The sequence below is a fragment of the Meriones unguiculatus genome, chromosome 18, assembly GCF_030254825.1.
Source record: "Meriones unguiculatus strain TT.TT164.6M chromosome 18, Bangor_MerUng_6.1, whole genome shotgun sequence".
NCBI lineage: Eukaryota > Metazoa > Chordata > Mammalia > Rodentia > Muridae > Meriones > Meriones unguiculatus.
In genome coordinates, this window is record NC_083365.1 from 24,602,732 (window position 1) to 24,630,357 (window position 27,626).

General features: G+C 42.0%; 1 long non-coding RNA gene across 1 annotated transcript in view; it reads left to right on the forward strand.

The window, feature by feature from the left end:
• The first annotated feature begins 519 nt into the window (after positions 1-519).
• The window catches only part of LOC132648959 (uncharacterized), a 36,649-nt gene continuing 9,542 nt past the window's right edge, over positions 520-27,626 (forward strand). Inside the window, exons 1-2 of the long non-coding RNA XR_009587360.1 lie at positions 520-615; positions 4,089-4,341. This is a non-coding gene — a long non-coding RNA (uncharacterized LOC132648959). The remainder of the gene's footprint in view (positions 616-4,088; positions 4,342-27,626) is intronic.

The following is a 27,626-nucleotide window of genomic DNA, read 5'->3' on the forward strand; positions in this document are numbered from 1 at the left end:
TGCTTTTAGCACTCAATAAGCAGGAATAATTTATAGGCTTGTGAGAGCTTCCTGTCCTTCCCTTTCAGACCCGGGCTCTTTTGCATTCTTAATTAATTGTTACATTTCTGTCTTGTGCAACTTCCTTTCCTGGCAGTCCTGTGGTAACTGGCCGGAAAGAGTTATCTTCACACGCACATTCCAAAATCCAGGTTAATTATCCTTTGGGTCATTTCTCTAACTTTCCAGAGCCCCACGCATGACCCAGCTGATTAAGGTCCCTCACACCCTGACATTCTATCAGAAAAGAAGCCAGCTTTCCTTCTCTGCTGGAAGTAGAGGTTACTTGTTTTGGCTCCCCTCCCCCATCTTGCTTTTAAGCAGTCAAGTTACTGAACTGCCCTTTTCTCCATCTTTATCCTTTCTCCTGCCTGACCCTGATCTGTGTTCCTGACCATTCAGGCTGTCATTTCGATGAATGCCAGAAGTTAAGGCCCACGTTTTCCTTTTTTTTTTTCAACCTGTAATCCTTACTCCAGGTGGTCCTGACAGACTTGCCTCATTGATGGTGCTTTGATGACTGTCATCTTGCTCTGTAACTGAAGCCTGGGTGACAACTGCTGAGAAGTTAACTTGGTAGGTGCACGAGAGAGGTGGCTGTCTGTGAAGAGGCCTAGGCAATGTCCTGGTTCCTTGTACTTTGAGGACAGGATGCTTGAAGGCCAGAAGTTTCTGTTGGGGGGGGGGTGAGGGACTAGCAAAAAAATGATTAGAACTAAGGTAGCCATCACAGTGACTGCCAGACAATGTGTAAATTCATTGTAATCTGTCTGCATGCACAAATAACTCCTCCCTGCAAGCACCATAGCAGGTGGCAATAAAAGAACCACAAAACAAACAAACAAATAAATAAATAAAAATTAAAAATAAATTAAAAAAAGAGGTAGCATATGAATTCTGGAAAAATCTCCATCAGTTTCTAAAACTTCCAGGAATACGGGACTGTTAGCATATTTCGGCATACCCATGTCCTCATCTTTATTTCTTTTACACTGTATCTAAACCTCCTCCCCAGTGGATGAAAGGTGATTTGTGAATATACCTCTGACTTCTGTTCTTGGATTCACCACTCAGTACACCCTTGGTGACATTATTTGATGATTCTGGAGGAATGGTGATCAATTTGGGATAAAAAACAAAACAAAACAAAACAAAAAACAGAAAACACTGTTAACATTGAGGTGAAGGCCCAAAATATCACCTCATAGCTGGAAGAACGGCCCTAGAGGACTCGCTTTTCTTCATGGAGTAAATGGAAAGTTCTTTGGTTGTTTCTCCCCAGCCTGGAGGATGTAACTCTTTCTCTCTACCCAGAGCTTTTGAAGAAGTTAAGGCAATGAGCACAACAACATTTTTCTCATTGGAAAGTGGGGGTAAAAAAATGTCCTCCCCTGGAGGGTCTATTTGTATGGTTGCTATTACGCAAAGGCTTGGCTTCTTCTTCTTTTTTTTTTTTTTTTAATCACTTCTTTCTCTTTGACAGAGCCCTGAGACAAGCAGCTCATTCTAGAAGGCAATCCCACAGCCACCAGCCTTTATGACGACACAGACCATCCTCACAGCTGTCTTGACATGGAGATGCTACAGCCTAGCAACCAAATAGTTCATAGTCAAAAGGACTACCCAAGGACATTTTTCTTTCCTCAGCCTTGTCAATTTTTCATTTGCTGCCTCATGGCATGGTGCTAGCAATCAGTCAAAACACTGTCTCTTGACTGACAGTGATAAGTCAATGAATGAGCATCCTGGTGACAGCCATTGAACTCTCTAGACCTAGGCTTGTTCATACGAGGACCTCCTTCTGCGGTGTGACATATGTGTTAGGAGCCCCTGACAGCAACTGTCACTCAAGGCTTAAGAAATATGCTAGGGCACATATACTTGATAAATATGTCAGGAGCCCTGGCCACACTTGTGAAGCGTGTGCTACAAATGCCCCTGGTTAGGTAAGACTGGCCAGCTATAGCACAGGCTGTCTGGGACCTCCCTCCTGAGGGTTGTTTTATTTTTTAGCACACTGCAGGGATAGATGCCAAAGGTTCTAGTGCCTTGTAAGGGCAACTAGACAGCCAGAGAAATCTACTTAGGACCAGCCAGTTAGGCCAAGTAGGTGGTAGTTGACTGTGTAAAAGTTGAAGGAGAGGATTCTGGGAAAGATGTTATAAAATGCCCCAGGAAAATTCATTTGGTGATATGTATTAGCTCCGTATGAAAACCATCTTAAATACTGAGCAATTTTTTAAAAGGTGCTTAAAATATGGGTTTTAAAAAAAGGCTTCCTACGTGATATCCTAGCTACTTTGAAGCGTAGCTACCAGCTTCTCATTGATCCTTTTAGAATTGTTTAACACGTGGCTAAATTGTACGCTAAGTAAATGAAACTGAGAGAGATTGAGGAAGGTAGCCCTTTTCCTTCTCTAATCTAACCCTTCAGACTCACTCTGCATTCTTCTTGGCCTCTGGTTAGTACCCCAGGCAGATCCTAAAGATTTTTCCAAACCTGTTTGAATGTTAAAACACTCACACTTCCCTTGATTTAAAAAAAAAAAAAAATCTAGAGATCTTACCTCTTAGTATAGCCAGAGGTTAGGCCTGTTTTGGTTCAGAAGCCTTCAGGGAGAAAGGGACTACAGCTTCCGGCTTTCCTCTTCTTAACCTTGCTCTTCCACACCCCTAGGCCCAACACACTGATAGCAAGATCCTTTAGGACAGAGGGAGGGCCCCGGAGGTAAAGTGAAAGTGAAAAGGTCTTAGAGAAACCTCTATCCCATTATCTGAGCTTTAGGAGGATGAGGCAGGAGGATAGTTGCAAATTCCAGGCCTGTTTGTGCTGGAGTAAACTATTGTCTCAAACAAAATAAAACAAACAAACAAATAAAGCATAAAGAAAAGGATAAGGCCTCACCTTTACTAAAAGGGGCCAAGTAATTGGAAACCTATTTCTTTTACAAGAAAAACACCAGGTTCTGGATTTTCCCTGCATAGGGTGGTTCTGTGGGTTTCTTAAGGACTCCCGGAGTCCAGGCTTTCTATTCTCTTCAACTATTTGTTTTAGGCGCTCTCCTAAGCCTCTAAGGACTCTCCCAAATAGACTTTCACACTTTCGCAGCTCTCACAGATATTTCTTCTGAGATAGTCCTGCTAACACAAGCCACATTCCAAAGCAAGGACTTTTCTACAGCATGAATGTAACTAGCATAAATGTGATTGCTTTCTGGAATGATCATTTGGCTCCCTGGAAAAGCTTGAAGGCTTTCTGCCAGACTCCATGAAGAACATCTTGTTCCCACCAGAGCCACTTTTCTCTGTTCTATCACAGTGGGTCATTACTGACATTCTCCTCCCCCCTCCCCCGCAGTGATTGTTAATATTGACAAAGGGTGCAAGGTGGTGGCTCAAAAGAGAAATGTTTGGGTGTCGAATTGACAAGGAGTAGAGTTGGGATGTTACTCACGATTGTCAACTTGATGAGATTTAGAAATGGAAACAAATCTCTAGACATGGCTGTGAGAGCGTTTGTAGATTTGCTAACTGAGGTGGAAAGACTGAAAGTGGGCGGCGCGACTCAATGGGCTTGGCTCCTAGGCTGGACATAGAGGAAGAAAGGAAATGGACACTAACTTCATTGCTCTCTGCTTCCTGGGTGTGGATACAAAGTGAACAGTTTAAGCCCCTGCTGCTGTGCCTTCTCTGCCAGGCTCCACCATACCCTTGAACTATAAGTCAAAAGAAATCTTTTCTTTCTTAAGTTTCTTTTGTCAGCTATTTTTGTCCCAGCAACAAGACAAGTAACTAAAATGCGTTCTGTTTGGCTTTTAGCTTCTCCTTCTAGGCAGTGCGTGCACCTATGGGTGATTCAAGTTCTAGGGAACAACTGGTCAACTTCCACTCGTGTTTTTTTTTTTCACCATGCTGTTGAGGGAGTAGCAGGAGGCAAGCTCTAAGTGTTCACAGACTGACATGGACTCAGAGGCAGGGGAGTTTGTCTTGTCTCCCTCTGGTGAGCCTCCATCCTCTCTCAAGTGTGCCTTTTTTTCCTCTCTCTTCAGCCTCTCTCTCTGGATGTGAGGATCTCATGGAGCACTAACACAATTACAACAACATCTCTCTAGCCTCTCTGCTCCTTTTCTTTCGAGCATCCATGTAAGCCATTAGGATGTAGAAAGTCCATTGTTGACTCTATACCCATCAAGGGCCACAGAAGCATTGACATGTTAGTCTGTCTGACAAGCAAAGAGATGTTACATTGATCTTACCTTCCTTCTGTATACACCGTGAACAAGACTGGAGCTCTTCCCACAGGTTGGTCAATCTTTCATATCTCTCTCTCTCTATATATATATATATTTGTTCTTTTTGTCTGTTTATATCTTTTGCTCAGTTTTGTAGCCTTAATTTTTTTTATTAATTTTTAGAAAAGCATGTCATATTTTAGAGACATTTGTCTTTTCTGGCACGTCAAATACAAACGTTACCTCCAGTTCTTTGATATGTTGGCTTTACGTGTATCTGGTTTCTCAAGGAAGTTTTTCAGTTTTCTGTAGTGAATTTATCAGGTTTCCTTCTGGGACATCTGGATTTTATGGCATCTGTAGGAAAGCTCTAAGGTTATAAAAAAATATTAACCCATTTCCTACTAGTGTCTTTATGACATAATTTTTAATTGATCTTGCAGAATACATCATGGGAAGAAAAAAAAAGAATGTGGCTTTTTATTTGCATCTAACAGACCCAAGACCCAAGATCTCTTTAATTCCTTTTGCTCTACTGTTAGATAAAAACACAAGTTTCCTCTTATTTTACAACTTTTTTTTAAAGTTTTTGTTTTTGTTTTGAGACAGAATCATGGAGCCCAGGCTGATCTCAAGCTGGCTGTTCAGCTGAGGTGGGCCTTGAACAATTCCTCCTATATCTCCAAGTGTATTGATAAGAGATGTATTGCTACCTACGAGCCCCCTTTTAAACAAAACTTCTTACAGCTAAATGCAAAGATAAATCATCAAGGCAATGTTTTGTTGCTTGAGATAACGTCCATTGTGGACTTTCCAGGAATCTCAGCCCAAATCTGTTGGGTGTTTGTTTCAAGGACCAGCACTTGTTTGAATGGCAGTTAGAGCTCATTTCAGATCCAGTGATGCCAGAAGCAAGAGTAGTTGCTCCACATCAATTTTATAGTGAATGCCAGAGAGGGGAAGTAATAGGCCTAAGGTCACAGAGCAAATGAGGGTGTTGAAATCCTAGGTTCTGGGTCATTTAGCCTGTTGCCCTAATCGTTGGACATCATCATGTACAAAGCTCAGGTAAAAAGCATTCTTCTCCTTATTGCATCATTCAATGAATTACATAATCCACAACAAAAACAGCCAGAGGGCTGTGGATAAGGTAAAGCTCAACCCATTGAAATGTGCAGATGTTTCAGTGAATTGGGAAAACGGCCTGCTCACAGAGATCATATATAATTGACAATGTGAGTCAGACTTGGGCATCATTCAAGATTAATCTTATCCCCTTAATGAAATTGCTGATTGTTTTGACTTGTTCCTCCCTGTCTTCCGAGCTGCCTGACAGTGCTTTACAGAGACAGTCTTGTTGGTCTGAGGCTCTGTTCGCAAATGCTGAATTACGGAGTGCTTTAAGGAGCTGAGGAGATCTGTTTGGAGAGGCAGGAGCCCAGTAAAGCTTCTCGTTTTTCCATGCTGACTGATGGATTCGGAGCCCTCTGAAGGGGTGCTAAGTGTGCCAGCTTTGTCACCTGACATGAACCCTTTTATTTCAATCTCCAGTCTTCACACTCACGCAGTAAGGAGCAGAGGGGGAGGGGGACTGCTGCCAGAGAGAGGGGGTGGATTTTTGACTTTGGAAGCAGGGAAAGGTGGGAGGGAGTGTGGGCGGGGGCAGGGAGGCACCAAAGAAAACCTGCCTGCGTCTTAATTACCTGGCAAATTCTCTGTGATGGTTTCATAGGTCATTGGATTGCTTCCAAAAATGTTGTTTTGCAAAGGTTGTGTGGAGTCAAGTAGGCCCGTTGGCGAATAGGCTGTTCCTTGCCAACAACAGGATATGAAAGTATTCGTCTCCAGGAAGGTCCCTGTACCCGAAATGGTCGGGGGAAGTCGGAAATGGCCTCCATCTGACCAGCTGCTATTTTCTCTAAACTCAAGTGGTTTTGGGGATTGGTCCCAGCACCTCATAGTCTGGGAGGCTATGTTTAATCTCAGGTGCCTCGAGTTCTTCAGTTAGCCTGTGGTTTATGTGGTCAGCGCAGACAGCACTGACTCCATCGGAGTTACAGGCAATGATTGTGCTTGTCGCAGAAATGCTTCATCCCCTGATGTGCTTTCAAGTGCTGTGTCCTATGAATCCTGTTGGCAAGAAAACCCTCCTCCACCCTAGCACTTAGTTAATAAATACGGCTTGAAATGCCGCCAGAAACGCATATGTTTGCTGTGCTGTTAGATTCCTTTTTGAAAGGGGAAGGCTCTTCTGAACGTGATACACAAAAGACTATTAATTAAGCGAGCTCCCAGCGTCTCCCTGCAGAAAGAAGAAAAGGTAAGAGCACACATTGTTACAACGCTGATTGCTTTGTTGGACGAAGTTTATTACTCATGCTTCTAGAGAAGAAATAGCCATGCTGACCCCTCGGTTGTCTCTCTTAGCCTTGTGCTGTGCACACAAAACTACTCATTAATGTCAACAAAACTTGTGACACCATATCCGGTGGGGCGGAGGCAAGAGGACTAGATCCCAAAGTCAACATCTTTGCAATGCATTCCCAGATGAAAACGACAAAAGTCTCGTTACCCTTCAATCCAGCAGAAAACGAGCTGGATCATTCAATACCCAGGTTACAGATGAAGCAAAATATTTCAGGGTTGTGCTTCCTTCTCTCTATATTTATGTATGCAATAGATCTTAAAACATTTTAACCAAACTTGTCCCTAGGTATGGTTGAGTACGTTCATTAAAGCTCACACGGAAAAAAAGACTTCTAGAAAATAATTTAAACCCACACAGATGAAGGAGGAAATAACAGCCACCCAGGCAGGCACACGCATGAGGAGTATAATCAGAAGACAAGATGCGTGTTGGATAACAGAGCTAGGGAGGTGCCTTCAAGACCCTAAAAACACAAAAGAATTCTTAGCTTGATTTTTATTTCCTTAATGAGTCTATAGTTGGATTGAAAGGAATGCTCCCCCACCCCAAGACTCAAGCTCAGTTCTAAAGCCAGATCCCCTAAGAATCCACGTTAACATGCCTTTTATTCTCTGTCAGCTTCATTGTGTGCTCTGTGTGTCCCTGAAGACTTATATACCACCCTTTTCCACTCTGGACTCTATGAAGATGACTGCTCTGGATTTGATCAGCCGAGTTCCTCGCCTCTGGCCTTTGCTTTGGTCTGGCTAATGGGCAGGACTGGCAAGAAGACAGAGGGAAGTAGAAAAACAAGAGATGGATAAAGTATTCTCACTGCCCTTCCCTCCAGGCCTTAGCTTGTTAGTGGCTCCCGTTGGGGGTCCTTCTCATTGTACAGGTTGTGCTGGGACCCAGCCTTACTCGCTTCTCTTGTGCTTCAGATTTCAGACTGTTCTTGCTGGTAGCTCCTTTCAGTGTGAGTCTAGGGATATATTCCATCTTTGGTTGGCTCTCCTCAGCCCTCGTTCCTCTGTCTTTCACACACTCTGAGTGAGCCATCTGCTTTCTGCCGTGACGATGACTTCTTCATATATCCGTAGCAGCGAGGCTTCTTAGGGCAGAAAGCAGTCAGTTCTTGATTTGGATCCAACCATGTTAGAATGTTACGGGTTTCTGGTAGTGAGGCACTCCTGAGCCACCAGCAGTAGGCTTGCAACTCATACTGTGTTCTAGCTCCATGTTCTGCCATGTGAGCTGCTAGTGACGGGCTCGGCTTTGCTGCTCCAACCTTTTCTTGCTTTGGATCATTTAAGTGAGTGTTTTCTACCTGTCATTTACTATGATGAACTTTCTGTATATCTTAGTACATCTCCAGAATAAATATCCACATTTTACGAACAAGAAAAGTTACCAAAGGTTACACATTTGGGAAAAAGCAGAGATTTAAATCCTGTTCTATGCACTGTGTCCTACTTCATCCCCTAGCTTAGAGCTCAGAGTTTCCAATAACTTACACACCGTTTTTCTGTGTACGCTGGTGCCTAGAGCATCCCAGCTCTTCAAAGCTTAGCTATTCGTCTGACCTCACAGGACTTGTGGTCCCCACCCATCTAACGGTCCTCCCCATCTGGAGTTTGGTATCTGACTTAGTCGGCAAGATCTGTCATAAAGAATAAAATTTGTTTCCCATTGTTCTGGGGTCCAGAAGTCCAACATTCAAGGTGTCCAAAATCACTTTGAGGCCTCTCCTCTTATAGGTTTAGTTTCTATATTTTTGTGTTCCTATTTCCCCTGTCTTTCATTTTCTTTTTACTCTGGGGATTAATGCAGGATTTTGCACATGCTAGGTAAAGTACTCTCAGCCCCTGATTTTACAACGCCAACTCTAATAACTTATGACCCTGCCCTTATAATGCCACTTAGCCTCATCACCTCCTGATAGGTTCTGTTTGTAAATAGTCACATGGGAGTAAGGTTTCAACATATGAAGATTATGGGAACACAACTTGGTCTGCCACGATATCTTTCTTTTCGGAACTGGATTAAGCATTGGTTCCTGATCCACTGTGATAGAAAACAAGGATAGAAATCAGATCGTTTATGTTAGGGGAAAATTTTTCTCTTCCTCACATTTACAAGGAGATAGATATTCTCTAGCTGGGAGATGACTCAGTAGATAAGAGAGCTTGCTGTGAAAGCATGAAAACCTCAGTTCATATCCCCAGAATTCATGTAAAGATGATGTGACTATGTGTGCCTGTAACCCAAGCACAATGGAGAAACAGAGGCAGGAGAATGGGGCCCTTGCTGGCTGCCAGCCTAGCTTCAGTGACAACCCTATCTAAAAGAAATCAGGTGGAGAGTGATGGAGCAAGAATGGTGGTTGAATAAACATGGCCCCCAAAGACCCCTGTGAATGTTTGGTCACCAGAGAGTGGCACTACTTGAAAGGGATTAGGAGGTGTGGCCTTCTTGGTGGAAGTGTGTCATGGGGGGTGGCTTTGAGGTAAACAAACAAACAAACAAAAACAAAACAAAAACTCATCCTAAGCCCAGGGATTCTTTCCTGCTGCCTATGCATCTGGATGTAGAACTCTCAGCTCCTTCTCCAGCACATGTCTGCCTTCACGCTGCCATGCTCCCCGCCATGATGACGATGGACTAAACCTCTGAAACTAACGTCTGAGTTAAATGTTTTTCTTCATAAGAGTTTCTGTAGTCATGGTGTCTTTTCACAGCAACAGAACACTGACTGAGGCAGCAAGCGACCTGATTTCACCCTCTTGTCTCTCTGTGTATACATGGTACATACTCACTCATGTGTACATGTACCACAACATACATACACAAGCACAAACATAACAAATAAAATCTTCCCAAGTACTTAGAATTAAGTTTTAGCCAGAATGACAAGATTTGAAGACCCCTCTTCAATTGAATTTAAACTATCCAGGAAGGACCTTGACAGAGTTTTCATATTTAAAGCATCCTGCCCTAATTTCAGGCTGAGAAATAATAAATTATACTCCTAAGAAGTGCTTACTTACTTATTTCTTTAAAGTTCTCTACGAACCTCTTTTTTTTTTAATTTATTTTTATTTTATGTGCATTGGTGTTTTAACTTTATATGTCTCTATGAGGTGTCAGATGTCTGTGTGAGGGTGTCAGATCGTGGAGTTATAGACAGTAGTGAGCTGCCATGTGGATGCCTGGACTTGAACCCCGGTCCTCTGGAAGAGCATTAAGTTCTCTAAACCTCGGAGTCATCTCTTCAGCCCCCTACTCATTTATTTATGAGATAGAGTCATCCCATGTAGTCTAGGCTATCCTCAAATGCCTGATTTTGTAGTGCCATGCTCCTGAGTACTTGGATTATAGGTGTACATGACCATGCCTCTCTCTCTTTCTCTCTGTCTCATGTCTCTCAGTTCTTGGTAGTTGATTCCAAAACCTCATGCATACTAGGCAAACACTGAGCCTGCGTCATATTTAATATTCTGTTTTGGATTGAATTTACATGTAGATTCTGAAGTAATTCGAATATAGGGAAGAGATGGGTATGTAGAAGAGAACTACCAGTCCAGTGATTGTTTTAAAAACAATTAGAGGTGCTTAACCAAGAGAGAACAAGGGATTAGATCGATGGTTTGGCAGTTATAAGCGCCTACTGCTCTTGCAGAGGACTTGGCTTCTGTTCCCAGCACCCACATGGTGGCTCACAACCATCTATAACTTCAGTTCCAGGGGAACATGCAAGCAAAACACTCGCAACAATTAAATAAAGCTTTGAGGAAAGCTAGAAAGTAGTGATAGTAAAAAGAGAGGAGTGGAATAAATGTCTTGTTCTTTGACAAACTTTTCACTGATAAATTGTATCATGAAAAAAAATGGTGACGTATAAATAGTACCTATCTCTTTTCTTAACCTCTTCTACTTCCCATCCCCTTAAGGCTTCTGGTCTATTTGTTTCTTCTCAGTCTTACCTCTGGAAGAGATAGACTCCCACCGGCAGTGGAGTGGTGCTGGAGTTAGCCAGTTCTTACAGAAACGCTGATGCTTGAGAACGAAGAATCATCTGACATCTGAGCATCTCAGTATTTAGGCATATGGATGATATAGTAGAGGGACCAAATCTCTCACCATTCTGTGTGGAAAGGGACATTTGGAGTCTTTTCACACATTTTAGGTTTGTTTGTTTGTTTTGAGACAAGGTCTCATTGTGTAGCTCTGGCTGTTCTACTTACTATGTAGGCCAGGCTGGGCTTAATTCAAAGAGATCCACCTGCCTCTGCCTCCTAAATTCTGGGATTAAAGGCACATGCCATCACAGCCAGCTATTTTTACACATTTTTATTTTTTAATTAAGAGAACATTATTTAGAATGAGTGTGTGTGTGTGTGTGTGTTTGATTGTGTGTGTGTTTGATTGTATGTTAGCACAGTCTCTGTTTGCTTTAAGAGTACAAATACTACAAAGAAGATCCAATACACTGGTAGTGGTCCAAACTACTTGTATTTTCTTTAAATTTCTACACATGCATTTTAAAATTTAATTTAAACATTTATTTTACATTCATTAGTTCATTTGTATGTATGTGTGTACATGTGCACGTAAGTGAGGCATATGCCCCAGCATGCAGGTAGATGCCAGAGCACAACTCGAAGGAGTTGGTTGTCACCTTTCAATGTGCGGTTCTTGGAGAGTAGAAATCCACAAATATAACTAGTCTTAAAATTACTAAGAAATCGTCGGCACTTTAGACTGAAACCAGTTTTAGTGGTGGTGGTGGTGGTGATCAGTTGGTTAGTTTTTCGAGACAGTTTCTCTGTGTACACCTGACTGTCCTGGAACTCACTCTGTAGACCAGGCTGGCGGGAACTCAGAGATCCGCCTGCCTCTGCCTCCGGAGTGCTGCAATTAAAGGTGTGTGCCACCACCACGTGGCTTACTCTGGAACCAATCTTATGGTTTGGAAGTGGTGACCTATATTCCTGAGTCAGAGAGTTCCTGGATGAGCTTGAAGGTGGAACTGTGTGGGGGCAGGGTTTTCTTCAGTCTGAGATTTTAGGGAGTACTTTGACATTTGACCACATGAAAGAGAGCTTCATGCGGTCTGTATGGTATCTTCACATTTCATGAAAATGAACATTAAAATCTCATACTTTCTCTTTGTATGTGACTTCAGCGATTTTCAGACACAAAGGATCAAACTAAGTTATTTTTAAATGATCCTTGGCTAGCAATATAGAGTTCTCCTGTGTTTGACAGGGGGATAGTTGTATTTTGTCTCACAAACACAACTAAAAGATTGTATGACCTTCCATGGTTATCAGGAACAGATAGCACACAGACTGTGAAGACTGAAAAACTCGAATCAAAACAGCCTCACAGTTCTGTTTTCTTAAGTACCAGAGTCATAGGTTGTTTCAAAGCCAGCTCTGTAGAGGAGTTTTATTTATTTTTTAAGATTTATTTATAGAGTGTTCTGCCTGCATGTGTGCCTGCACCCCAGAAGAGGACACCATATCTCATTACATGATGGTTGTAAACCACCATGTGGTTGCTGGGAATTGAACTCAGGACCTTTGGAAGAACAGCCAGTGTTCTTAACCTCTGGGCCATCTCTCCAGCCCCAAAGCTAGCTCTGAAAGAGATAACAAAACAAAGCAGATCAGGTGTACTGACACACACTCAGAACAGTCTTACTCTGCTATTGTAACAATCTGGATCTGTATGTGGTGTGTGTGTGTGTGTGTGTGTGTGTGTGTGTGTGTGTGTGTCTTTAAGCTTCATCTATGTGACTCTGAAATCAACACAGCTTGGCCATGTGGATCATGTGTACATTCTGAGTGAATAGAGCCCTTGATCACATTCCTGCCAATTATGCTGTTCTCAAAAAAGATCTGAGCTAAGTCTTAACATGTCAAGAATGTTCTGAGGAAGGAAAAAAAAATCCAACAAAACCAATGGTGGGGATTTTTCAAAATTAGAAAGAAGAGGGGCTTATGGGAGCAGCAAGTCATTTCTTTTTCCAGGCAAGTCATACTGAGGTAAAATAAATGTTATTGGAGTTACTATGGCATGATCTTCTCTTAACTGAGGGCACAAAGCTTTAGGGACTTTAGAAAATATCATTTTAGCAGCACCTGTCTGTCCTTCTGCCGGTCCATGATTCTCTCTCATGATGTCTACCTTATTCTGGCTAGAAGAACATGCACTTGCATTTTAGCTTTATTTTCCACATCTGAACTTCCACCTCCAGCCCCTTGAGCTTGAATCGCTAGAAGACAGGAAATCCGTTTTATTGCTCTTCAATCTCAAGGCAATCGCAGCGAACAAGCTGACTAGTTTTGATGCTGAGCTTCAGTCTGGAGGCCTGTGCCACTCGGAAGATGTCTTCTGGAGAATCGCCTTGCAATTCTTACAGCGCAACCTCCGGGTGCTGGACCGTCTTTGTACATTCTATGCTTGGCCTCTTCTTGGATTGGACCAGGCGACCTCTCAAATCAAAATGACGGAATTGTTTTTCCCTGACTGTGGACTTTGGGAACCTGGCGGTGAGTCCGTCAGCCATGTACATGTAGGCTGTGCAGTTGGCACGCCCAGAGGTGAATCCCAGTTTTGCAGTTTCTGGCATTGACCTTAGGCAGATTTCTTAATCTTACTAAGGGAAATCGTCTAGACGAATTCCAGAGGCGGGTGCCCATGGCCCGAGGGCATTTCCTGTTGCTCCCAGCACTTGCGTAGGTGAGCTGGGTTCATTTAGAGGCAACAGGACGAGAATGACTGGAAGCCATCTTTGGGCACCACCGGAAGCCTCAAAGAGAGAGGTCTGTGTTGTGCTAAGACTTTGGTATGAGCTGTTAAAGTCTACCCAGAGAAATAGCATGGAGACAAGCAACTGGGTCTTGACATTGCTTCCTCACTTGGAAGGGCTATTAGCACTCCTACACAATCTACCCTAGAGGATAGGGAAAGTCAGCTACCGAATGGGCTGCTAGGAATCCCAGTATTGTCACCACACCCTTGAACTGTGAAGGAACTGTGGAAACCCCCAGACAGGGCTTCCTCTACCCAGACCTGTGAAAGGAAATTACCCTTCTAGACTTTTTTTGGATTTGGGAAATACAATCAACTGACATCTCTGTGAAGTCCCATGTGAATCACTATAAATTTATTATTATTGTTATTATTGTATATTGGCATCTTGTCTTCTCAGCTGCATGCTGTGGAGTTTGGAGCTCTCTCTCTTTTTATACTTACACAGCTCAGAGAGTGCCAGCTGTGGAACAGAGATGTAGGGGCTCTTTCTGCAATGGTATTATCTCCACTTCACGGTGACCAGTCCTTTGAGGCCCCTCCTTGCTGGATGCCACAAGACGGGTGTACAGGTGAGGCAGGACCCTCAGGATTTGATTTCCAAATAGTTTCCTCTTCTGAAAAGCCTTTCCAGCACTGTAAAGAAGGCAGCTAGAACATGGCCTTCTTACAGCTTTGACACTCTCTGAAGTGACTTGAATCATCTGACTTGCTGAAAGTATATTTACTTAAAAAAAAGAAAGAAAGAAAGAGAAAGAAAGAAAGAAAGAAAGAAAGAAAGAAAGAAAGAAAGAAAGAAAGAAAAAGTCATGATCCTTATGACAAAGGCGGCAGCATTCTAATAACCCTGGGTGATTTGGTGAATCATGTCAGTGATTCCTTCCATAACAGGCATTTCCCTCAGGCCATCCCAGTCATGAGATAGAGCCGGGATGTCCTACTGTATCGAATTGATTGTTCCGCCCCCCCACCCTTGCCCGTGACCTGTGGGAACATCTATCTCATCCAATCCGTTCCTCTGCTCAGATGGAGGAGATCCTTCGGGGATGGGGGCATAGGAACTGCAGTCGTTCCCCCACGTTCATCTCTGTCTGGCAGCAGCAGCGTTTCCTGACCTGGCCTCGGGCCACAGAACCATCTGCCAGTCTCCTCTGCCCTCTTTCTGATACAAAATGTTCCACACAGCAGGACAGGATGCTTTCTCTTCCTTCTTTATTCCAGTGGACACGGCCATTTCTTGACTACAAGAAGCGAAGGCATTACACCTAGGGATCACTATCGGGGTTCCTCTCTTCTGCAATGAGCCATGTCAGCCAGCCCACCCCATCTTATTTTCCTTTGAAGGGAAAATCATCTTGGTTTGTCTCCTTTTTCCCTTTCTGACAGCCTCAAGACCTCTTCCTCTAGTTATTGCTTCCTATTTCTATCAGACATTTATGCCAAGATTGAAGGAACAGATTTCATTGCAGTTGTCTTGAGGGGTAGAATGAAATTATACCAATGAAATGACTAATTTCTGAATACAGCCTTGACTTCGATTTTCATGAAGCAGTTTATTATGTGTTTATATTTTCATGCATTACATTACCTTTTTGAGACAGAGTCTTAATATGTGAGCTTGTTAAGCCTTGAACTTAGGGTCTTCCCGCTCAACCCTTTTAATTACAGGCAAGACTTTTAAAATTATTTGGGCTTTGTTATGTTTTGCAATTAATAGACCATTATATAAAAAAGTTACACTTACATAGCATTAAATAGACAATATCGAGAGCTCTTGTATACCCCTGTCCTCCTTTATATAGATAAAGTGCTCAGTGCTTGGTTGGGGAAGTCAAGGGCTGTGGGGTAAATAGATGCAGCCTTGTGAATACATTTCTAACTTGTTGGGTTACTAAGAGGCATGCAAGCCAATTCATAACTTCAGCATCCTGAACAGATCATGTGCCACCTGGCAAATTCATTAAATGTGCTAATTGCAGAAACCTTCCAGTCATTCAAATGAGAATCATTAGGGATGGTGAATGTTTATTTCACAGTTCAATATACTTTTTTTTTTCCTTTTTTTCCTTTACAAGAGATCTAATATAGCCAAATAGCATTCTAACCGTAACTAGGATGTTCTAATTGCTGGTCTCCTTCCAAAACCTCTGTTCTGTGTCCTCATCCTAGTCTAGACCATTTGCCCAGAACCACAAATTGATTTTGAAAAGCTCCCACCGTTGCAGTCTGGAAGCAGAGTGGGACTCCATTACTGTATGCTTTCATCTTTAGTTTCCTCAGCTCAATCCCTCATGCCCTTAAAGGGCTGGAGAGTTTGAGGTTCACATTAAGGATCTAGTAATGGCTGAAAGCCGGTGAAAAGGCTGTAAACATTTGGTGATTTATTGCTACTAGGGAAAAGGGCTTTGGCTCCTTCATAGTGGCTAGGAGGAAGTGTTAAGAAGGAAGATTTACCTTTTCAATCCAGCTATCTTATTTCTAATATTTGGGCTACACACACACACACACACACACACATCACACTGCAACCCCCCCCACATACCCCACACCACACAACATACCACACACACCATACTACACACAGTCAAACAGCCCATACAACATACCACACACACATACACACCATACCACATACATCACACACACACTACACCACATACCACACACACCACACCACACACACACACACACACACACACCATGCACCACACATGACACACACGCACACACACACACACACAACTTTTAAGAATAGAACTTTTTTGCATCTTACAAAAATGAGAAAACTAGAATACAACAGTTTTCCATGAACCTTATTCAATGCCAATAGTGCAAGTAAAGGCACTAAAGGTAAAAAGTTGGACAAGGCCAACTTGAGTAAGAATTGACTTTCATTTTCAACCTACTGAGGAAAGGTAGAGTAGGTGGAGGGGATAACTATCGACAGGCAAGATGTGAACATTATCAAGGCACTTGCCTGCCCCCAAATATCTTTCCCATGGCTTTGTCGCAAACACTGAAAGGCAGGCAGCCACTGGTAGCCAAGATAAAGACTTTGTCTCTACAGGTGTCGTTAGAATAATAAACATCCACCGTGTGAGAAGAGCCAGCGCCAACACCTTAGGGAATACTTGAACTGTGAATGCATGAACTTTTAATTTTAAGAAAGTTAAAAATTTTGAGATAACTGCCGCTCCACACAGTTGGAGCGAGTGGTGCAGAGTCCTCACACCTTCCATTCGGTTTCTCTGCAGTACAGCTTCCTGACAAGGAAGCGAACATTGATTCCATTTGTAGTCTTTATTCTGATTTCCCATTTCACGTGTACTCTTTGCGTATATGGAGACGTGTATATGTGTAAACACACATATATTTAAGTGCATGCGATTTTATGAGGTATAAATACATATGACCACCATCATAGTCAGGATATATAGATACAAAATTCAAATCCCCAGCTATGTGCCCCCCACTCCACCCCTGTCTACCATGCTGTCCAGTGCCAACCAATCATTTCACTGAACATGGAGAAATCGAGCTGGTGTTGAACAACCAGAAGCTTCACCCTTGTTGACTAATGGTCATGGTGCTGGAAGATGTTTTGCATACTACCAGAGACGAAGAGTAATAGTCAGTATCACCCAGCTGTAAACCCTTCAATCTACAACAGTAACTCACCTGTAAGGTATACGGGCACAACAGCAGAACAAATGTTATGGAAGCAATCAATCACTTTTTGACCAGATTTGAAGCCCACTCTAGGAGATGGAATCCGTACCTGACCCTGCTAAAGTGGCCAAGAACCTGAGACTAGACAGGACAGGGGCCCCAGGGGGAATCCTGCTATCCTTATTCTGCTAAAGGAACACCAGAACACTGAAATGACTGCTAAAGACATATTGCTGTACCCAAAGACCAGAGCATCACTCAACCTTCAGCATCTTCTCGAAGTAGAAGGTAATTGACACAGAGATCCACAACTAGAAATGTTCAGAGGATCAAAAACATTGGAGCACTCAGCCCTAAAAGGGATGTCTTCATCAAACACTTCCCCTCAAGGCCCAGGGCTGTATTTTAAAGAGGAAGTGAAAGATCTTGAAGGCCAGAAGTGGTGGATGAATCCGAGAAAACTGTGTCTTCCGGACACAGCAGAGTTGATTTTCACATCAACTCTTGGAGGCTGTGACAGCACATGTAAGACCTGCAGAGGTTCAAACCAGACAAATTCCCAGCACCGAGAAGGGGGTGTAGACACAAAGTCACCCCTAACTAAGAAGCTGTTTGCAATTGGTAAGTGCCAGGGAAGGGAAAATCCATTCTCTCTAATGACATCTTAGTGGGTATATCAGTCACACACCAGGGCAGGCTCCATGTCCAGGAGTAGTTGGTCAACACAAGGCAGCCTGCATAGTTTTCGTGTGTGTGTGTGTGTGTGTGTGTGTGTGTGTGTGTGTTTTGTTTGTCTGAGATTTTTTTTTTCTTTTTTGCTTGTTTTTATTTTCATCTTTTGTTCTTATTTTTTTGAGAGAGGCAAAGAGAACAGAAAGTTGGGTGAGTAGGACAGTGAGGATGACTTAGGGAAGGTGAAAAATATGATCTAAACATATTCTATAAAAATAATTAAATAAAAAAATTAATTTGAATGAAAGTTTAGCAACATTATACTTATGGAATCTAGAACATGAAACCAGTTTTGTTTTTGTCACCTAACATAATGCTTTACAAATTTGTGTACCAACAGTTTGTTTCTTTTAAAATATTATTTGAAACAATGTTTAAAAAGATATTTACTTATTGCTATTTTATGTATAAGAATATTTTGCCTGTATGCACAGGTGTGTGTACAATGTGTGGGCCAGGCACCCTTGGGGTCCAGAAGAGGCCATTGGATTCCCTGGAACTGGACTTACAGAAGGCCCTGAGCTGCATTGTGGGTGCTGGGAACAAAAACTGGGTCCCCTGCAAGAGCTCTGACTGTTCTTAATCACTGAGTAATCTGTCTAGGTACATCCCCACACCCCCACACCCCTTCTGGAGAATCTTCTATGGTTACAGCTGTACCATAAGGTAGCTAAAGGATATTTGAGCTATTCAGAGCTTTTTGCATTTATGAATATTTGTGTCTCAATTTTAGTTAAGGAATATGATTTGATTTATTTATACTATTATATATATATATATATTTAAACTTAGTACTGTGCTAGACATAGGTAATTTACCATAGTTTATTGGTACTGATGTTTTTACCATTTCTAGGGAAGTGTGGAAAGTATTTCCCACACATACTGAGCATCTCATCAAATGCTGTTTCACTTCAACAATGAAGTGAAAAACATATGATGAGGAGAATAGGTGGGCATCATATGTATTCCTACCATTACCCATTCTGTTCCTTTTCTGGGTAAGATGAAAGCAAAAAATTACCAATAAGAAATTACCTTGTCATTAATTTTATATATCATGAGGACTTATGACTACCCATGTAAAAAAGTATTTCAAGTTAATCCTGTCTTATGAAACAATGTTACTGCTATCTTCTGAATATTGAGGTTCCCTCAAAATTCAAATGGTGGACCTACTGTTCCACAGAATAACAGGAAGATACGGGTGTGGCCTTTCTTAAAGTGATTAGGCTATGAGGGCTCTACCCCCATCAATGGGCTCAGAGTCCTTGTAAAGGAGGAAGGGGAAGGTTGTCCTGCCCTTGCACCCCTTCTGCTGTGTGAAGACACAGAAGCTGCATCTGTGAGGAACAGGCCTTCACCAGACACTCAATACATGGCTATGTTTTGATCTTGGACTCCCTCACCCTCAGAACTATTGGAAATAAATTTGTGTTGCCTGTAAATTACACAGCCTAAGAGATTTTTTTTTTTTTGTTATAGTGTAGAGAGAATATCTTGTGCATTGTATGGATGCAATACCCGTCAATTAAATAAAACCTATGGACCATAGGAAAGGATAGACTAGAAGGTGGGACATCCATCAGGATAGAGTCTGGCATGATAAAATCACCTGGGAAATGTGAGGAGGACAGATGCATGGTACCTGAGCAGAGGTAACCAGTCACATGGCAGAATGTAGATTAATGTAGTATAAATGGGTTCTTTTAAGTTATGAGCCAGCCAGAGAAGAGCCTAGCTGTAAGGTGTAGGTATTTGCAGATATATTTTTGAGTCTCACGAGTCATTATTCTGGGAGGAAAAACACCCTACTACCTTATAGCAATCTGAATGGCTTGTAATATTGATCATTATCTACTGGTGTCCTTCTGCCTTTTATGTTTTCAGAATGCATCAGCTGTTTGGAAACTATAAGCAAATAGATGTTACTGGCAGAAGAGATTACTTGGTTAAGTTTTACTTCCGGTGATGTTAGTATTTGGATCAGTAGACTGGATGGGTAAAATAGGTTGTTCTTCTCAGTGTGAATGGAACTCTTCCAATCTTTTAGAGACCTGAATTAGACAAAAGGCTAAGGAAAAGAGAAGTTTTTCTCTTGGCCCTTTGTAACCCGAGACACTGGCTTTCTCCTGCCTTTAGACTCAGACTTGAATGACTGGCTCTCTTGCTTTTCATAGTTTTAGAATTGGAGGACTGTAGCTATCCCTTTTACTTGGGGGTTTCAGACTGCTGGTGGCAGATCTCAGACCCCCTCGGTATAGACATATATTCACTGGTTTTGTTTCTGCGGAGAACTCACACTCATAACCTCCTTCAGCCACACAGAACATCCTAAATGGATTGTCATTTGAGCTAAGGCAGGGGCATCAAGCAGGAATCCAGCTTTGTGATGCTAATGAGATAACATTCTAAAGAGCATCCAAGGATGTTTCTACCAGATCCTAAACTTACAGTTAAAATGTTACAGTGTCAGCAGATGACTTGTGTTACAAAAGCGCAGCTCTCTCTACAGCCCTGACTCCCTAATGGAGGGTCTGTTGGACTCAGGCTCACTGAAAAGAATGCTTGAACAGAGGCCCACTGCAGGTCAGTGGGGGGAGGGTGGTGCTTAGACTCAGGTGCACTGAAGAAGGTACTGGGATCACTCAGGTTTGTTGTGCTCATGTCTGTACCTCTCAGGTTTGAGACAAACGGCCTTAACGTTTCTGGTCCTCTATTAGAGACTGTAGAGCAAAATAGACCTTCACATCTAAACATCCAAAAGAGCTTGATGTCCCTGCTTCAGAACTGTGACAGGTTGTTTCCAAAACACCCACAGCAGCATGGCCACTCTGGAGTACCTCAGAAACGGGCTGCTTCATACAAAGCGGTTGCTTTACTTCTCCTGGCAGGTCTCTGACGCCTCTGTACATTAAAGCATAACGAAGGTACGACCCTGGATGGACCACAGAGAGGGTGCAACTTCTGCCTGCCTCTGTTTGGAATGCAGCCGTAACACTGTGTTGGACCCCAGTGGAGAGACCACAGGGACCACTAACTTCAGCTGTGAGTGGATGAGTCTCCGTCCTTCCATTCTGTCAGCATAAGACTTCTTGGAGCAGATACACTTCCTTGCGCCCTGTTCAAGTTCTTGATCCCAAGAACCATGGGTATAACACACAGTGTCTCACACTTCCGGTCATTTTGGTTGTAAGCTGGGTAATTTTTCAACGATGTTGGACGAATCTCATGCTCTACCCAGTAATTCAATGTGATCAAGATACCCTGCTAGACCGGTAGAGTAAAAAAGAGCTCCTCCCCTCTTTCCTGTCCTCTGGCTCCTCCCAGCTCAACATTGTGTCTAGTTGCTTTATTTTGGCCTGTTTACATAAGAGTTGAGACAGGATGCTTAGAATGAGTATCACAAAAGGAGTAGGAAAAAAAAAAGACTCTTTGCTCATGAAAAGTCCATATTCCAACATAGGAAACTGAATATACAAGTTATAAAAAAATAGCTGGGAATATGTGGTGAAAAAGATGGTGGTGAGCAAGTACTGCCAGGAAGACGGATCTGGGAAGAGACCCTCCTGGTCAAGAGCAGCAAGGCACCGAACTCACAGCAAAGACTGGAAACTTTTCCTACTACTGGAAGTATATACAATTTGAAGATTGAAAAAAAAAATGGGTAGCAGATCTCGGAAAGGAGTGATGAGTACAAGAAAATTATACAACAAAATGTTGTCTGTGTAATCCTGGAAGGATGTTAATAACGGTAGCTATCTAACAATCACAGGACACACTCCGAACACCAGTTCTATAGCGGAAAGCCACCCGCAGGGGTCTTTTTAAAAACTCTCCTTTATTTGGGTGTTTAGGCCTGTACCTCCCTTCCACCAGCACCCCAACCTTAAGTAAGGGAGAGGAAAGTTTAGTGGGGAGAGGGGGCCCAAACCCTTTTACTTCTCCCTGGCTACTTAGGGTCAAGGTGTTCTTTTAGGGCTCTGTACCAATCTCTGTCAACAGCAGATGCAGCTAGCAGTCTCCTCCACTGGTCTCTCCAAAGTGCTGCACGTCACACGCCAACACCGAACGCGACACAGATTGCAACCCAGTTGCTTTCTCAGTCTCATTTTTAGAGTCCTAGACCATGCCCCTCTCCGTGCGGCACATGGAAGGCCGTTACCAGCACACAAGCAAAACCAAATTTGTTGTGACCTACACTTGCAAAGAGCAACAGAAATTGTGATGTTAATTGCTCTCTTCCATTTTCAGCTTTAATAGTTATGGGTAATTGCCACTTCCTAGGGAATCTTGGGAATGTTAGGTAGATTGTCCTCCCTATCTATATTAAACTGTTTGTAACAAGTGACTATGAGGACCTGGCAAGCAAATAAATTTATGGCCTTAATTTTGTTGCTTGGACTGAGTGCATGTGTTCCAAACTGTTTCTTAATTGCTATGACCTTGCATACTGGTGAAAGCCTGCAAATTTATGAATTGTTATATAAGATCTACTGACAGATAAACTCTTATCTGAAGAAGAGGCTGGCTTTCCATTTTATCTTTTCCATATATGCTTGCATTTTTGTATTTGGGGAAATATCAAGCAACTCGAAACCCTGTGTTAACACAGAGCTTCAAATAAGCTACAAACTGGATAAGAGCTTCCCAAAACTCATACATAGCTCACTCCCTTAGGAAGAAGAAAGAATGCTGAGTTTCCTTTAAGATCCTGCTTCAAGCACAGCTTTTGAATAACAAACACCAAATGAGAAGAAAGTCAGCTGCAATAATAATTTAGAGCAAACCTCTGAATAACATGGATACTAATTATTTCCTAGCAAACCCAGATTTGTCTATCCCATCCCATTTCCAAATATCCAACAAGCATGTTTCTGGTTCTCAGTGACCACCGTGGTTATTTTGAACCTTTATGATAACAAAAAGTTAGCCAAGAAAGTGTTTGAAACTGTTCAAACTGTGATTAACAAGATTTTTACTATTTGATATTACCCAAATCTGTCTATAATCTCATTTTCTGCCAAGATCATATAAGTCCTCTAGTAATACTTTTTTTTTTAAAAAAAGTAGTTTTTAAGAATTTAGAACCTAAGTAGGAAAAAGCCTTAAACTAGACCCCAGATAATCTTAACGGTCCTTAGTTAAAACAAACAGACAAACAGAAACCAATCAACCAAACACACAACAACAACAAAAACAGAGCTGGGTACGGTGGTGCATGCCTGTAATCCCAGCACTCAGGGAAGCAGAGGCAGATGGAGAGTTTGAGGGCAGCGTGGTCTACACAGCAAGTCCAGGACAGCCAAGGCTGCACAAAGAGACCGTGTCTGGAAAAACCAAAACCAACCAACCAACCAACCAAAAAAAACCAAAAGATTTGCCAACTACAGATGACAAGGTTAGTGTAAGATACCAATATGCATTGGAAACTGTAACAGTTCTTAGGTAGTTACTGTATAGAAGTGGTGACATTTGTATAAGTTGCCTGGGCTTAGGACTTCCAGAATTCCTCCAAGGTACAGTGTCTCTCCAAATGTCCTTCAACTCATTATCATCATCACCACTTTATTTATTATGGTTGCTTCTAGGCATTCAAGTAGGAAAATGTTCATACGATCCAAAGTTAGGAACCTTGTGCCGGCTAATATGTAAGTACAGGAAGCAGCATTTAAGCCAAGCGCTTCCAGCTCTGGTTACTGAATAGAACCATTGTTTTCCATCCAAGCATCACATTGTAGCTACCTACAGATTTTAAAAATTGCTGTAGAAATCTAGGCCCTTTTCTTGAGTTTCTCATCCAGTGTTATATATATCCATATATAATGGTATTTATATAATATTATATATATATAGAGAGAGAATGCATTAGTGCATATATTTCTATAGTGCCAATCTTTAAAGAAAAAGGTCCTGAAGTCTTAGGTATAATTGAGTAAAATTTAAAGTTTTCATTCCTTCTTTGAGAAGTCATTTGTAAAAGGCAAGACTTATATTGGACTTTGGAACAAGATAGACTTGGGTAAAAGTGTAAATTTCGGAACTCGCAGTTGAAACTTGAGAAAAATTTCTTACTTTCAATGAGCCTTAGATTTTCAATAAACTTTGAGGGTCATAGTTTCCTAACTGAATGGTGTGACTATGACATCAGATAATCCATGTTCCCCATGGCACCTTACTTAGTAAACACATAATATAGAGTAGTTGTGATAACTTGTGCCTGAGAGAGTAATATAAGAGCCTACCTATCTAAGCCAGGAGGACCCCAAAATTACAAAACCTGGTTATTGCCACAAAAGCTTCTGGAAACCAATGATTAGCTACTTTGAGGACTGAAGGACATAGAAAAACAGAATGAGTCTTCTTCAGTATGAAGAGAGGTGTCTGAGAAGAGTGTTTTTCAGAAAGAAAGATGCAATCATGAATACTAACTAATGACCAGCTTCTGGAAGAAAGATTGCTGTTGCTCTCAGCTTTCACCCTGGTGATAACTGGGTTTTCTTGGTTAGTCAGGTTTCTGTTACTGTAACAGATGCCTTATGGATATGCTAAGGAAGATGTAAAATTTTCTCAGGCTCAGAGTTTTAAGGGTTTAGTCCATGATCAAGGGCCTCCATTGCCTTTGGGTCTGCAATGAGGGACATTATAGTGGCACAGCATAATAGAAGTCTGGGAATACAACCATGGTCTTTGGAAGAGCAGCCAGTACTAGTGCGTCTCTCTAACCCCCATACCTGTTTCTTGCCTGGACTCCTGTTCCTGTATCCTGTCCACTTCCCTCTTGTTTTTGTCTACTAACCCAGGTTCAGTGGTGATTTCTCCCCATCTCTTAAGCTTAGATTCTCATATTTAATAATTAAAATGTATTATATTATTTTGTGAATGTTAGTGCTTCCTTCCCAAATTATTTTCTTTTATTATTATTATTATCATTTATTACAATTTATTCAATGTGTATCCCGGCTGTGGCTGTGGACTCCTCACTCATCTCCTCCCAATCCCACCCTCCCTCCCTTTCCTTCCCCTATGCCCCTTTCCTAGTTCACTGATAGGGGAAGTCCTCCTCCCCTTCCATCTGACCCTAGCCTATCAGGTCTCATCAGGAATGTTTATATTGTCTTCCTCTGTGGACTGATAAGGCTGCACCCTCAGGGTGAGATGATCAAAGAGCCAGCCACTGAGTTCATGTCAGAGACAGCCCCTGTTCCCCTTACTAGGAAACCCACTTGGACACTGAGCTGCCATGGGCTACATCTGAGCAGGGGTTCTAGGTTATCTCTATGCATGGTCCTTGGATGGAGTATCAGTCTCAGAAAGGACCCCTGGGCCCAGATGTTTTGGTTCTGTTGCTCTCCTTGTGGAGCTCCTGTCCCCTCCAGGTCTTTCATCTCCCCTTTCTTTCATAGGATTCCCTGCACTCTGCCCAAAGTTTGGCTATGAGTCTCAGCATCTGCTTTGATACCCTGCTGAACAGAGTCTTTCAGATGTCCTCTATGGTAGGCTCCTGTCCTGTTCCCCGTCTTCTCCTGCTTCCAATGTCTATCGCATTTGTCTTTCTGAACCAAATTATTTTCAAATTTTCAGAGGCAAAAGACATTTTTCTTAATCTGCATTTGCATCTTTTCCCTCAGATCCCAAAGACCCAGGTGTAAAGGGTGGCCTCATAAAGGCCAACTGAGTGCCAGGAAGCATCATCTACATGTGAAAGAGGTAGGCAGGGAAGCATCTTTAGTGGCTAGAATGCTATCAACTTAAGTTCAGTTTTACCATGTGCTCTCCAACAGAGGCATACAAAACACACAGATTATTTCAACCTTTTATGAACTATCTTTGTTGATCCATTTATGTTTCTTATTTTTTTTCTTCTTCTTCTTCTTAAATAGTTGCTTAAAGCTTTTCAACAAGTAGAGTGAGGATAGCAATATATATTTTAAAAGTTCTTTTGTAGATTTTAGTGTACAGCTAAGATTAAGACCATTATTGGATATCAATCATGTAAAGTATGATAAAGAAAGCTCCCAGATTAAGGGCTGGGGAGATGGCTCAGAGAGTAAGAGCACTTACTCCTTAAGCATGAAGATCTGAGTACAAGTCCCTAGTACCCTTGTAGATGTCAGGCACATGTCAAAATCCCCAGTACCTACATAAAAGATTAGCAGGGCCCCAAGTGCTTTTAATGCCAACACAGTGGGTGGGAGACAGCTGGCTCTAGGATCTTACTGACAAGTGACTCTAGTAAAATAATAACAATTAACAATAGTAATGATAATAATTATTATTACGAGGTTCAGATTCAGTGAAAGACCTTATTTTCAAGGAAGTTGGCAAATTATAAAGTCTCCTCCTCTGTCCTCTTCATGCACATACATAGACATGAATACACCACATACATACACTATGCACGATACACACAGAGAGACACAAATATGCAGACAAGAATGTGTATGCACACACACACACACACCACATGTAAACACACATACATACACACACACACACACACACACACACAAAGAAAGAACCCGAGGTTTAAAACAGCTAATAAATAAATATCCAGGTCTGGAGTTTTTTAACAGTCTGTACCAACCTCCCTTCTGATTCTGATCACTTCTTTCCTAGCTACTGAAGGCTTCCTCTACCGTGGACTGGAAGCTGGAGCTTAAGAACAATGATGTAAGAGAAATGAGCCTCCTTGTTGCAGCAAGTTATGCGTAGTCATTGTTGCTCTTGATTACCCATACTCCCAAATGGTGTCTATTATTTAAGTCCTGAATGGAATGTCACTTCTCTGCAACTTTAGTACTCCAACATTAGTTATGCTTTCTTAAATGCTCTGTTATGTTTTCACAGGCCCCACAATACACAGAATTTTGAGTGTTTATTTGCTAAATATGCTTCCTTTTTCTCCTCATATCTTTAGATTTTGAGTTCAGTGATGGAACAGACTATACAGCCTCTGCTTTACTTGCTGTAAAGTGGACACCCATCACAAAGGGTGTCTTAGGGACTTAGTAAATTCTTGGTGAAAGAGTGGAAATCACAGTACTGGTTCCTGGTGAGTATTTATGGGAGTTGGGGAGTTGCAGAATCCCATGACTCCCTGAGGAACATTCTGTGAACCATGACATTGAGTGAAGGGATTCTACAAGCCATTAAATGTAGGCAGTCATGCTCATATATGGTACATTCATAAGAACCACTTAGATGTTTTATTGGAGGGACAAATGTGCATGGCTTAAGTCCAGAATACTCAGCATTCATATTATGATGACAGAAACAGGAGTGACTTAGCCAGTTGACTCTGATGCCCTCAGCAATGTCATGTGCTTACAAACTATTTCTTTAAATAACCTTTGACATTACTTTCAGAAGCCCTGTCCCATCTGGAGCAAAGAGCCTTTGTGCTCTGTGCTAAAATTACAACAGAGAAGTTAAACGTTATCTCTGGAGAAGAGGTAGGTTATTTTAAACAACACCTCTACAAATTAAGGCTCTCCAGTACTAGCTACCCTTTTAGTTAATGGGGCTTATGATGTAAACTCTGTTAGCTACAATAATGACCATCCTTGCAAGATATGCCCACTGTTGCAATACTGGCACAAGTGTCATAAAGGTAATCACTTACCTGCTGATTTGGTTTAAAGCCCACTCCACAAAATAGAACCCATGCCTTCCTGTTTCTGTGCTGAAAACAAAAACCAAAAACCAAACTAAACTAAAACAAACAAC